General features: G+C 39.3%; 1 protein-coding gene across 3 annotated transcripts in view; it reads left to right on the top strand.

Annotated features, from left to right (window-relative positions):
• Positions 1–12,510, top strand: part of SLC25A13 (solute carrier family 25 member 13) — a 185,258-nt gene that overhangs the window by 159,223 nt on the left and 13,525 nt on the right. The window lies entirely within an intron of this gene.

The raw sequence follows: 12,510 nt of genomic DNA, 5'->3' as shown, positions 1-12,510 counted from the left end.
AATTCAGAAGAGAGGACGGCGGTTGAGTGTCTGCCTTCAGCTCAGGGCATGATCCTCGGTCCGGGGAGCAAGGGCTCAAGCTCCCTGCATGGAGCCTGTTCCTCCCTCTGCCTGTGTCTCTGCCTCTCTCTGTGTCTCATGCATAAATAAATAAAATTTAAAAAAAAAGAAATTCAGAAGAGTATATCAAACACCTCAAGGGGCCAGGTTTTGTATCTAATGTAGTGTGAACTTGAGAATAATACTAGAAGTCATAGGATATTGTTCGTATTATGCTTAAAGGTTGCATTAAAGGAAGACAGACTGGAAAAAAAAAGACTTTTTAAATCTTCCTATCCGGGATCCCTGGGTGGCGCAGTGGTTTAGCGCCTGCCTTTGGCCCAGGGCGCAATCCTGGAGACCCGGGATCAAATCCCACATCGGGCTCCCGGTGCATGGAGCCTGCTTCTCCCTCTGCCTGTGTCTCTGCCTCTCGTTCTCTCTGTGTGACTATCATAAATAAATAAAAATTTTAAAAAAAATTAAAAAAAATAAATCTTCCTATCCCTGTGTTTTAGAAGCATCATCTTTACAAAGAGGATAGTTACAGTACCAACTACTTCATAGGATTGTTGTTAGAAGGGGTGCCTGGGTGGCTAGAGGTTGAATGTCTGCCTTTGGCTCAGGTTGTGATCCCGGGGTCCTGGGATCAAGTCCCACATCGGGCTCCCCACATGGAGCCTGCTTCTCCCTCTGCCTGTGTCTCTGCCTCTCTCTCTGTGTCTCTCATGAATAAAATAAATAAAATCTTTAAAAAAAAAATGTTGGGGGATTTACAAAAATAATGCATGTAAAGGACAGAGGTAGATCTTAGCATATAGTTTGCATGATGTGTTATTATTTTTTAAGATTTTATTTATTTATTCCTGAGAAACACACAGAGAGAGGCAGAGACATAGGCAGAGGGAGAATTAGGCTCCCTGTGGGGAGCCCGATGGCGGGACTCTATCTTGGGATCACGACCTGAGCTGAAAGCAGACGCTCAACCACTGAGCCACCCAGGTGCCCCTGTTACTTATTAATTTTAAATAATAGAATGTCAACTAATGGATTCTTGTAAAAATACCTCGTTCTTTCCTCTCTGTTCCAGTCCTGGGTAATTTCTGATGTGTGGTCAATAGCCGTCTCTAGGTAAGCATTCTTCTTTGGATTTTGGAATAGCAAATAAGAGGAAACACCTAGAAAAGTATTTTGTGTAGAAAACACTGTCCAAAGGAGTTGGGTGTGCTAAGGGGACTAGAAAAGATTCTTAAAAATATTAGAAAATGACTAAATTGTATAATAACACTGTATGTTAACTATATTTGGAATTAAAATTTAAAACTTTAAAGGAAAATAAAAATTAAAAACATTAGAAAATGGTTATTTTTTAAATTATTTTTCTATTTCTTCACCAAATATTTGTTTAGAGCTAACACTCACTAGGACCTAGAGTTACAGAGTGAATATGGTATCATTGCCTTTAAAGTGACCAGCGTTAAGGGAGGTGAGAAAGTATAAACATAGAGTGCCATAGTTCTTCAGTGATTTGTGCCACAATGATTTTTGTTTTGTTTTAGAGAGGAAAAGAGGGGATGGCAGAGGGAGAGGGATAGAGAGAATCCCAAAGAGGCTCCACAGAGCCTGACACAGGACTTGATATCATAACCCTGAGATCATTACCTGGGCCAAAATAAAGAGTCAGACACTTAACAGAGCCACACAGGCACCCCATGTTTCTTAAAAAATTATTTTAGGAGGCAAGATAGTTTTTAAAAGAAGAAAATTCAGACATAAAAGAGAATAATAAAATGTTGATCTCCTAGTCCCATGCCACAGATAACCTATCTTTCCAGAGGCGAACATTTTTATCAAGTTAGTGTTTTGTTCTTTTGCTGAAGTTTCTTACTGAGTACCTGCAGAATTAGTTTTAACACAACAGTTTGTTTATTTTAATTAAACTTTTGAAATGTAATATGTAGTCTTTCATGTTTAATATTATTTGAATGTGATGCTACTTACTAATCCATTGCTAATAGATTGCTCTAAATATGTTGTCTGGTGTCTCATTGTGATGGAGGTATTCGTTTAATAGGTATCCAATTTAAAAAAATATTTATTGGGCAGCCCCAGTGGCTCAGCGGTTTAGTGCCGCCTTCAGCCCAGGGTGTGATCCTGGAGACCCGGGGTCAAGTCCCACGTCAGGCTCCCTGCATGGAGCCTGCTTCTCCCTCTGCCTGTGTCTCTGCCTCTCTCTCTCTCTCTCTCATAATTAATTAATTAATTAATTAATTAATTAAAAAATAAAAAATAAATAACTAAAATTTTAAAAAAATGTATTGATTGTAAAATTAAGGAGATTAGGTGACAGCCAAAAAGTCCCATGTGGGGTATGATCAATTTAGCAAACCACTATACATTTTCTGGTAGGATTAGGTCTTTTGCCAAATAAAAGATTGGCTCCTACCCTGGTAAATATAGAACTCTACTGTGATTCAGGTATGAAACCGTATAGGAGTCATACTTTAGCTGCAAGTTGTTTAAGAATGTATTAGCTATTTCCATTTTCTGCTGCAACAGAACAGTGTGCTTTTCTTAGATAATGGTAATTACTTTTATATCATAACCTTTTATTGAAGATCTTTTTGCTAAGTAGTATACTGGGTACTTTATGCTAGTCATTGGACCTAAACTGTCATATCACTAAAAAAGTTACTCACATTTAGTAGATGAGGAACTTGAGGTACAGAGATACTAAGAACTTTACCCAATACCAGACCGCTAAGTGGCAGAGCAGTGATCCCACAGTGTCCTGCTCTTAGTGGGGAGTGGCACAATTCAGATGGAGATCTGAATTCTCAGAATATACATTTTGACTATGTGTTTGAACAGTCTACTTCTTCTCTGAAAAGTCATTTTCTTCAGGGAGAGTTGCATGTAGAAAGGTGGAAGAGAGAATACCCAGCTCCACTAGCTGATCGGCCATAATGGTTGAATGCAGAGAAATGGCCTCCATTGAGTGTGCTGAAGGGGATTGGAATAAGGAACTTTTTTTTCTTTCTCCTTGGACTCAGAGATCTTCATCAAGGAAAAGAAGTGAAAAAGGAATTATCACAGATGTGCTTGTGGTTTAAAAAATTGTTTTAAACCAATGAAAACATTCATATTCTATTTCTGACAATTTTGAAATTTTAAGTCTTTGTAGGTTTAAAACTCTGCCTGGTATTTATGGCTATCTCTTATTAGAGCCAAAATTTTGAAATGTTACGTTTTAAATTTTAATCATTATAAATGTTTTTACCCCTTTTAATTTTTTAAGTTTATTTTAAAAAATAAAAAAAATAAAACCAATGAAAACATTTTCTATTTCTGACAATTTTGAAATTTTAAGTCTTTGTAGGTTTAAAATGCCACCTGGTATTTTTTGTTATCTCTTCTTAAAGTACTTTGCTTGTTTCCTTGTGTGACTTGAGATTTTTAGACTATGAGCTGTTCATTTTCCTTGGAACATTATATATGAAAATTTTTTGATGTCTGGGCTAAAGGTAGGCTCCTTTTTATTTATTTATTTTTTAAATTCTAGTTGACATACAGTTCCACATTGCTTTTAGGAGTAGAGTTCAATGGTTCATTATATACATATAACATCCTGTGCTCATCATAACAAGGGTGAAAGTGGGTTCCTTTTGAGAGAGCTTGTGTTTGCTTCTGTCAGGTTCCTGGAGGTACTACCAATTCAAAACTTTGCCAGTTTGAGAGTTTTCATGTTATCCAAGAAATATAAATTCATTATACAACCCCATGTAAGACAAGCTTAGAATTCCTAATTATTCCCACAGGAGGATTTTCCCCTTTTCCTTCTCTCATTCTCCAGAACCAAAGCAGTTTTTCTTATGGTCCAGAATGGTAAAAGAAAGCATTTTAATTTTACCCTTACATTGAGGATACAACCCTTTGAGGTCCAGCTTTATGGAAGAGAAATGTTTTTAAGGACCAGAAATTGGATAAGGCAAGGGTGGTCTCTAAAGTATAGAGACCTGAAGGAGGTGTTCAGTAACAGGGCTGTTCAATACAAGGTCAGCACCTGAGAGTAAGTACCTCCTTACATTTTGTGACCTAGATGCCTCGCTTGACTCACGTTAGTTCTACCCTTTTCTTTTAAACTTAGCACTTCAAGTAGTACCTGCCTGTCCCCTGGGACATCAGCAATTAATGCTCAAATTCAGATGTCTGTCAGGAATCTCTGGGTGGCTCCATGGTTTAGTGCCTGCCTTCGGCCCAGGGCATGATCCTGGAGTCCCGGGATCGAGTCCCACATCAGGTTCCCTGGATGGAGCTTGCTTCTCCCTCTGCCTATGTCTCTACCTCTCTCTCTCTCTCTCTCTCTCTCTCTCTCTCTGTCTCTCTCTGTCTCTCATGAATAAATGAATAAAATCTTAAAAAAAAAAATTCAGGTGTCTGGCAAATGTCTTGAAGGCAAAAGTCAGCTTTAGGGTTCTGCTTATCTCACCTAAATTTTGGCTTGAATATTCCTTACTAACTCGTGAATTTGAAAAGGCTTTTACAAAATAAATTGAAGTACATTACCCAACATTTTTGTTTTTGATGGGATTATCAGCTCAAATATCCTGTCTGCCAATGGCTAAGGCAATTTAATGCCTTGAAAAGGAGATGCTCAAGATGGCTTGCCCTTGAGAATTTTCCTTCAGAATGTTGCAATATTACACAGGCAATGCCTATGATAATTCCTTTTTTTCACTTCTTCTCCTTGATGAAGATCTCTGAGTCCAAGGAGAAAGAAAAAAAAGTTCCTTATTCCAATCCCCTTCAGCACACTCAATGGAGGCCATTTCTCTGCATTCAACCATTATGGCCGATCAGCTAGTGGAGCTGGGTATTCTCTCTTCCACCTTTCTACATGCAACTCTCCCTGAAGAAAATGACTTTTCAGAGAAGAAGTAGACTATTCAAACACATAGTCAAAATGTATATTCTGAGAATTCAGATCTCCATCTGAATTGTGCCACTCCCCACTAAGAGCAGGACACTGTGGGATCACTGCTCTGCCACTTAGCGGTCTGGTATTGGGTAAAGTTCTTAGTATCTCTGTACCTCAAGTTCCTCATCTACTAAATGTGAGTAACCTTTTTAGTGACATGACAGTTTAGGTCCGATGACTAGCATAAATTTAATTTAAAAAATTAAAAGAGGTGAAAATATTTCTAATGATTAAAATTTAAAGCTGAACATTTTAAAATTCTGGCTTTAACAACAGATTAAACATAGCCAAAGAGAGAGTTAGTGAACTGGAACATAAGAGACTTACTCAGAATAGAGAGAGAGATTGAGACACAGAGGAAAGTATGAGATGGTCTAATAGGTATAAAAGAAAACCAGAAGGAAAGGAGAGATAATATCTAAAAATTCTCCAGAACTATTAAGCTGGCAGTCCTTAGGTTCAAGAAGCGCAACAAATCACAAATGGGATAAATAAAAATAATCTAGACTAAGCATGTCAGAGTGAAAAAGCTGAATACTAAAGCTGAAGAGAGCTCATAGATGGCCAGAGAGAAAAGCAGGTGGCCCTTAAAGGAGAATGGTTGAACTGACAACTAACTTCAAAAAAGGAACAGTAGAAGCCAGGAGACATTGGCACAGTATTTTCAATGTGTGGAGGAAGAACCTTTCAACCTAGATTCTATACCCTGTACAAATGTCTCCCAGGAGCAGGGATGAATTAAAGACCTTGTTCAGACTAGCAAAATTCAGAATGCATATCACCTAGAGACGCTTACTAAAGAAAATTCTAGAATGTACTTCAGGTAGGAGGAAAGTGATCCAGATGACCGTTTCGAGTTGTAGCAAGGAATGAAGAGCAAAGAAAGTGGTAAAAGTTTAGTCTAAATAGCATTGTGTGAATTTAAATAATTGTGTGGTGATAATTATAATGCTTCATGTTTTTAAAGCTAGAAGTAAAGCATGTGACAGTAAGATGGGGGGATTGCTTATAATATAAGTCCTATAAAATGCAAGTATTATACAGGAAGAAGGTAAAGATAACAAGGACAATAAGTGTACATATTAAAATTTCCAGGACATTAATGCTTAGAGTAGAAACCAACTGTGAATCTTGCAATAAATAGTGGGGAGATGTCAAAAGAAAGAAGGCATGAATGGAAAGGAAAGAAAACTGGAAAAGGTGAGACATGTTTTATAGGTTAGCTTTGTGAAGGTGCCATGCTCAGAGACAAAAATTCCATGTAATAAAACAAGGTGCCACTTACTGGATTTTCAGCCTGTCCAAATACAAGCATCATTGTTAGTGAAACAGTATACAATAGAAGAGTAGAGAACGAGAGTGGTAGGAGTGTTATTTCCTACCAAAAAAAAAAAAAAAAAAAAAGCAAGTTTGAGTCCCCAAGATGCTTTGGTTAGAATTGCAATGAAATTAAGGAGAAACCAGTGTCAAGTCCCTAAGCTAAAGAAACTAAATAGTAGGTTTTGATACTTTATATTCAAATTGAAGTAATTTCAGTATCACTGATCTCAAATCTCCAATTGTTGGCTGGGTCATTTGGTTTTAACACCAGTGACACAATCACGTAACAGGTCTTGGCACCAGTGCCATTTCTCAGCAAGATACTGAAACTCCCCCTGTTCAAATCCCGGGCACTTGGACCTCACTCTCCCTTGACTGGGCTGGAGAGGTACTGCCAGACTGTGTATAGAAGGGTTAACTCACTTAGGGGAAACCAAAAGGAATGCTAAGGATCAAGACCTGACATGCTGCCCATTGTTTGTAGCTCCAGGATCAAAATATACAATTATACATGCCAAATAAATTCTAAACCTGTAAGGTAGGAAAGGAGGGGTGGCTCTGACTACAGGTGCCAGAAGCATTAAATAACCTCCTCAGACAAGGTGTACCACTGTTGTCCTGAATGCTGCAGGTCCTTCTGTCTGGTATTTTTCCCCGTGCTAGACAATGTGCATTCACTGCAGGAGTCTCTCTTAAGCCTCGGTCTCCCAGACCTGCTGGCTCCTGGTGCCGGGCCCTGACACAGAGGTGCCTTTATGAGTGTAATTACCTTCTCCTGTATTAGAAATACACTGTTTAGAGCTGTAGTTGCAGGTACAGCTAGAATAAGCAGGAATTAGCATGCGAAAAGACTTGCTCCAGCCCTGACTTCTTTATCAACAATCATTCTTAAGGTTTTTTGTTCCTCAGATTGATTGGGTAGGTGTGATACCATCCAAGATGAAGAGTTTTGTTTTTGTTTTTTTTTTGTTTGTTTGTTTTTGTTTTTGATGAAGAGCTTTAAAAGAGAAGATGTTGGAAATTGTGTGTGTGTGTGTGTGTGTGTGTGTGTGTGTGTGTGTGTGTGAGAGAGAGAGAGAGAGAGAGAGAGAGAGAGAGAGATACAAATCCTGTTGTGTTCTATCTTTTGACAATTTCATGCCTGACAGAACTGCCAGAGTAAACTTTGAGTGGATGATTCCAGCAACTTAAGTACTGATTAAGCTCCCTTGGGCTTTACAGTGTCCACATCAAAAAAAGCGTGAGAAGTGGAAGAAAGAATTCTTTAGCCATGGCGATACTATGACCAGCGTCTCTGAACCTGAGTGGCCTGTGCTGACTGTAGACAATTAACTGGAGGTTAAGTGATACCAAGCCTTGAAGAATTTTTCCTAGACTTCTAAAATAGAATGATGATGAGAGGCCTTAGAATGATACAGAATAGGAATGGAGCCAGAGTGGAGAATTAAACTAGATCTGAGTTTTGATTCCAGTTTGTTTATATGTAGGTCTCCTCTGAGATGCCTTTTATTGTTCCTGTCTGTTATTAGTGGGCCTTTTGTTAAAAGGAAATAAAAAACCAGTAATTTTCCCTCTTTGGAGAAAGTGCTTTAATGAATAGTAAGAGATTAGATGATTACATTTTGCATTTATGAATTTTCCCTCAAGTGATTTTACTGTGTGTGCAGAGGAAATGCAGGGCCGACCTGAAGAGTGTGTGAGGGCAGAGTTGCCCGGAGAATCGGTGAAAAAGACTTAAGGCAGGAAAATGTGGGGCTTTACTTATAGGGCAAGAACATTTAAAGACTTATTTTAGGTGGCACACACTTTGTAATTTATTAATTTTTTAATGGCCAAAGTAATTATTTTAGTGTTGCTGACGCAGACTCTTGTGCAGCATGGAATGTTGCCCTTTCTTATAAAGTTGCAAGTTCAGAATGGCTAATCACTTAGTAAAAATCCTACTTGGGGCAAGGAGATTTCAAGTCAGGCGGGTTTGTGTTGTGGTAGGGGACTGGAGAATGGATATTCACTGTGAAATGAAGGATTTATCAGGGAATCTGGGAGAGAAGCATTCTTACTGTAGGAACTTTGAAAGCCTTCTTCACAGCCTGCTTCCCTTTTCATTGTGCGGGAGCCATAGGTCAGGTATTGCCTGAGGCAGCCTGACAAATTGGCACCTGCCTTTGTACCTTAGACCTGAAGAAAGTAATGGGGAAAGAAGGCTGGGGAAATGTAAGAAGTGTTTTTCACCAACCTTTTGCAAAGTTAGCCATCCTTGGGAACTGGGCTTTGATGCCTGGAGTGTGAGAGAGGCCAGGGACACACCGTGATTTTCCACATCAGGAGGGTGATTTGCTGCTGGGAGAGGCAGGGAGACCCACACCCCCTTGTCCCCCCTGGCTTGACTACCAGCAGGTAGGGTAGGGGACACCTCCTCGGGATTTCCGTGGTTTTTCCATCATTTATTCCTAAACTCCCAGCCCCATAGGTTTTCTTTCTTCCTTGGCTTTTCCTTCTCTCTTTTCTCAGATAATAAGAAACCTGTGACCTCTTTCATGGCCTGATCTTCACTCTAGCATGCATGAATTATCTGACGACATTGTCTGATTCCAGGTAGGAAAAACACATTTTCCTGACCCATTTTTCCTTTGGTATTTCATGGCGCAGCTCTACTTTTTCCTTGGATTTGTTCTCTTATTTGTTGGCTTACTTGTGTTTTAATCAGGCCATTTTTCTTCTCAGGCATCAGGAATATTTTCAAATGTCTTTTTAAGCATGTTGAACCCCTTATAAGGCACTTGTCACACAGATACAGTATTTATTGTCATGATTTCAGGACAGGAGGGGGCGTCCCTTCTTGGGAAGACCCAACTGCTGTTTCCCGTGACCCTATTCTGTGTCACAGGGAGGTTTCTAATTTTGCATCATGTCTTCCTATCATAGCCTTCCTATTATATTGCAGCCACATAGCATCGGAGAGGCTAATAACTGCTGTTCTCTTCCTTTTTTTAAACTCTCATATTTCAGTACAAAATCATCAACTACTTCTTCCTGAGCTCTTTGTATCCCCAACAGGTTATAGATCTTTGTTTGAAAAACTAAAAGCTTGGCTTTGGTATCTAATATGTTTCTCCAAGAAATAAGTTTGTTTTCCTTGTAGGAGCCTGACAAAATATCCCAAAGCCTCTTCTTTCTCTTCTAAATTGTGCATTGTTGTTGTTTCTGTGTAAATTGGCAGTCAAATCAGTGTCCCCAGAACAAGCCTGAGGCTCCAACTGACAGCCAGAGATTTTGCTGAGCATTCTCTGGCCCCTGGTTCCTGGCCCCTTGGTGTTTACTCTCTGAAATAGGCCACAGTGATATAGGCAGATAGAAGAGCATGAAGAAAACTACGAACAGTACTGAGAACGTACAGCTAGTGTGGAGTTGTATGGAAGTCACTCCCTGTCTGCCTTCTCATTAAAGAATCCTCAGTGGAAAGGGTGATATTTGGGTTTAAATGAATGAGGAGGTGATGTTCCCAGCTTTGCAATCATCAAGGTAGTTGCAGGGTGATAGGTGTACCTTGATTCATCAGATGAATGGGGCAATGAGCAGCTTTACCTGACGCTGACCAAAGAGAGGAAAATGGGAAAGTGAAGTCATTATGAAGCTTTGAGAAGGGTGAGAATATGGGGCCAGTCCACAGGACAGCGGAGACCAAAGATGGCAGTAGAGTTTTACAAACAAATAGAAAGGTAATTTAGGCAATATGACTGTGTATGAGATGTGAGACCATAACAGTCCCTGTCTCCCCAACCTCCCCCCTGAAAAAAAAATCCCACAAAACCATACACTGTGAATTTAAGGAGAAGAAAAGGATAAGTCAGAACCACAGAATGATGGTCTCAACAATGGAATGATTATTAATATTATTGTGGAAGGAAATGCCCCAAAACATGTACAGTTGTGGTGGTTATCTCTGGCTGGTGCAATTTAAATTTTTAATGCTTTTCTGTATTGTCTGTGATGAGCAGTTAATATTTAATAATTGAGGGATCCCTGGGTGGTGCAGCGGTTTGGCGCCTGCCTTTGGCCCAGGGCGCGATCCTGGAGACCCGGATCGAATCCCACGTCGGGCTCCCGGTGCCTGGAGCCTGCTTCTCCCTCTGCCTGTGTCTCTGCCTCTCTCTCTCTCTCTCTGTATGAGTATCGTAAATAAAAAAAAAAATTAATAATTGAGGGGGGAGGACATTTTGAGGGAAAAATATCACCAGGAATAAAATAGACTGGAACTTGGCTCTACAATGTGAAGATTTGGGAGATGAGGTTAAAAGTAAAAACTAATAGATTTAGCAAAAAGCAAGATTTGTGGGAGAAAGAATTGTATTAGCCTAAAAAATTACTCCAAAGAGATTTGTTTAGAAAGTCAGTAATATGACAATGTTTCTTTTACTATAGAGGGGGGGGACAGGCATGAAGATTTACCTGATCTTAATTTGAATTGGTTATTTGGCACCTAATTTTTAATATCTCCTGAACAAAGTATGCCAGAGAGAGTAAAGGGCTAGCAGAACTTACAGGAAGGTTTGGAGGCAAATGAGGAAAAGGAAATAAAAATAGCCAGGTGAAAGTCTCGCCCTTCCACATTAACTGCTGGTCATAAGAGGAGTACTGATGCTGTACATATACTGGCAGTCTACTGCACTTTTCCCCCTTGAAAAAGCTGGGGGAGGTGGAAAGATTGGAGAATCCTGTCCTGAATATTGGACCTGTCTCCGGCATTGCTCCAAGGATGTCCCCTGAGCAAGCCAGTAGTGTGGCCATTAATAAACATGCCGTTGATAGATTAATCATCCCGGGCATCCGTTTGCACCTATAGAAAAGGAGGAATTGGGTGTGGTGGTTTATGTGTTCTTCTTTTCAGTTAGGCATTTAACAGTTTGGGGATTGACAAGGTACGGAAATGTGGCTTGTTTGGCAGTACTTGATGTGGATCTGCCTGCCTTTTTTTTTTTTTTTTTTTTTAATCTATACAGAATGGACAAAGATAACACAGCCATGGATGAATTGATTGAGGAAGAGCCAACATAACAGATTCCAGATTACAAGCATTGGTCCTGGTTAGAAGAATGGGCCAAGCTATGATGAAGTTTACTAGGATGAAACAAAGTCCTGCTTATGTTACTTACTTAAAGCAACTAATTAAGTTACAGTATCCCTAGGTTAATAGCAATCCCTGTGAAAAAGACTAGGGTTTTTATTACCAAAAGTCTCAGTTTGAGTCAGGAGTGTAATGATGGTGTCTGAAAGCAAAGACTATAGTAACAGATGTTGTAGTGTGAAGGAACTTTGACAGAGAGGAGCCTAGTTTTGAGCAAAAATACCCGAGATCCAACATAACTTGACCATACTAAAATGTCACTGGGCCTGGCTAGATCTGTTGAATCTGGATGGATTCATTATTTTCTTTGAAGAATCTCTCAATTTAGTGGAAATTTTTAGGTATTAGAAATCTGTGAAAGAAGTTGCATTAAATCATTAGGTGTTGAAAGGGGTGACTTCCTTCCCATTTAGACCTGCCTAAAACACAATATATGTCTTGTGGTTTTCATTAGAATGCTATGTTTCTGGGCACACATCAGTTTTCAAGGCCTCCCCGTGCATTATTTTGGCACCAGAAATTATTTGAAGACTTAGCTCTAGTTGCTAATTGCTCTACACACAGCTCTTAAATGGGTAGGAATTATTGTAAATATTTTAAGGCTTTAGAACAAGCATTTATCAATGTTTCATACCCTGGGGGAGAAGGGGTAAGTATGTGAATAAATTAGTGGATCCATGAACCCCTTGAAAAGGTATATAATTTTTTATGTATGTGTAATTTTTTTCTGGGAAAGAGTCCAACACTTTCATCAGAGTCTCAAACAATTCAGAAAACAAACCTCTTCCACTGGCACCTACATAATTTGTCTACTTCCTAGTATGTAAACAAAGGCGTACCTTGCTTGTTGCTGCCCATCTTCTGAGAACAGATATTCCTTGAAATGCCAATGAATGACTTGCCATCAGTAGGGATTTAAAAGGATGTTGCAGGCAGAGTTCCAAGAGTGTTTTGAAATCTTATCATTGGAATAAATGAGAACTATTCCCTTTTTCCTCATGCCGCGCAATAGTTTTATTTTTAAAAATAAAATTCAGATTTATTACTT

Source organism: Nyctereutes procyonoides, unplaced genomic scaffold, assembly GCF_905146905.1.
Source record: "Nyctereutes procyonoides isolate TBG_1078 unplaced genomic scaffold, NYPRO_anot_genome, whole genome shotgun sequence".
In the NCBI taxonomy this organism is placed as follows: Eukaryota; Metazoa; Chordata; class Mammalia; order Carnivora; family Canidae; genus Nyctereutes; species Nyctereutes procyonoides.
The sequence above is the reverse complement of the archived record's forward strand: the minus strand, read 5'-3'. Positions and strand labels throughout refer to the sequence as shown.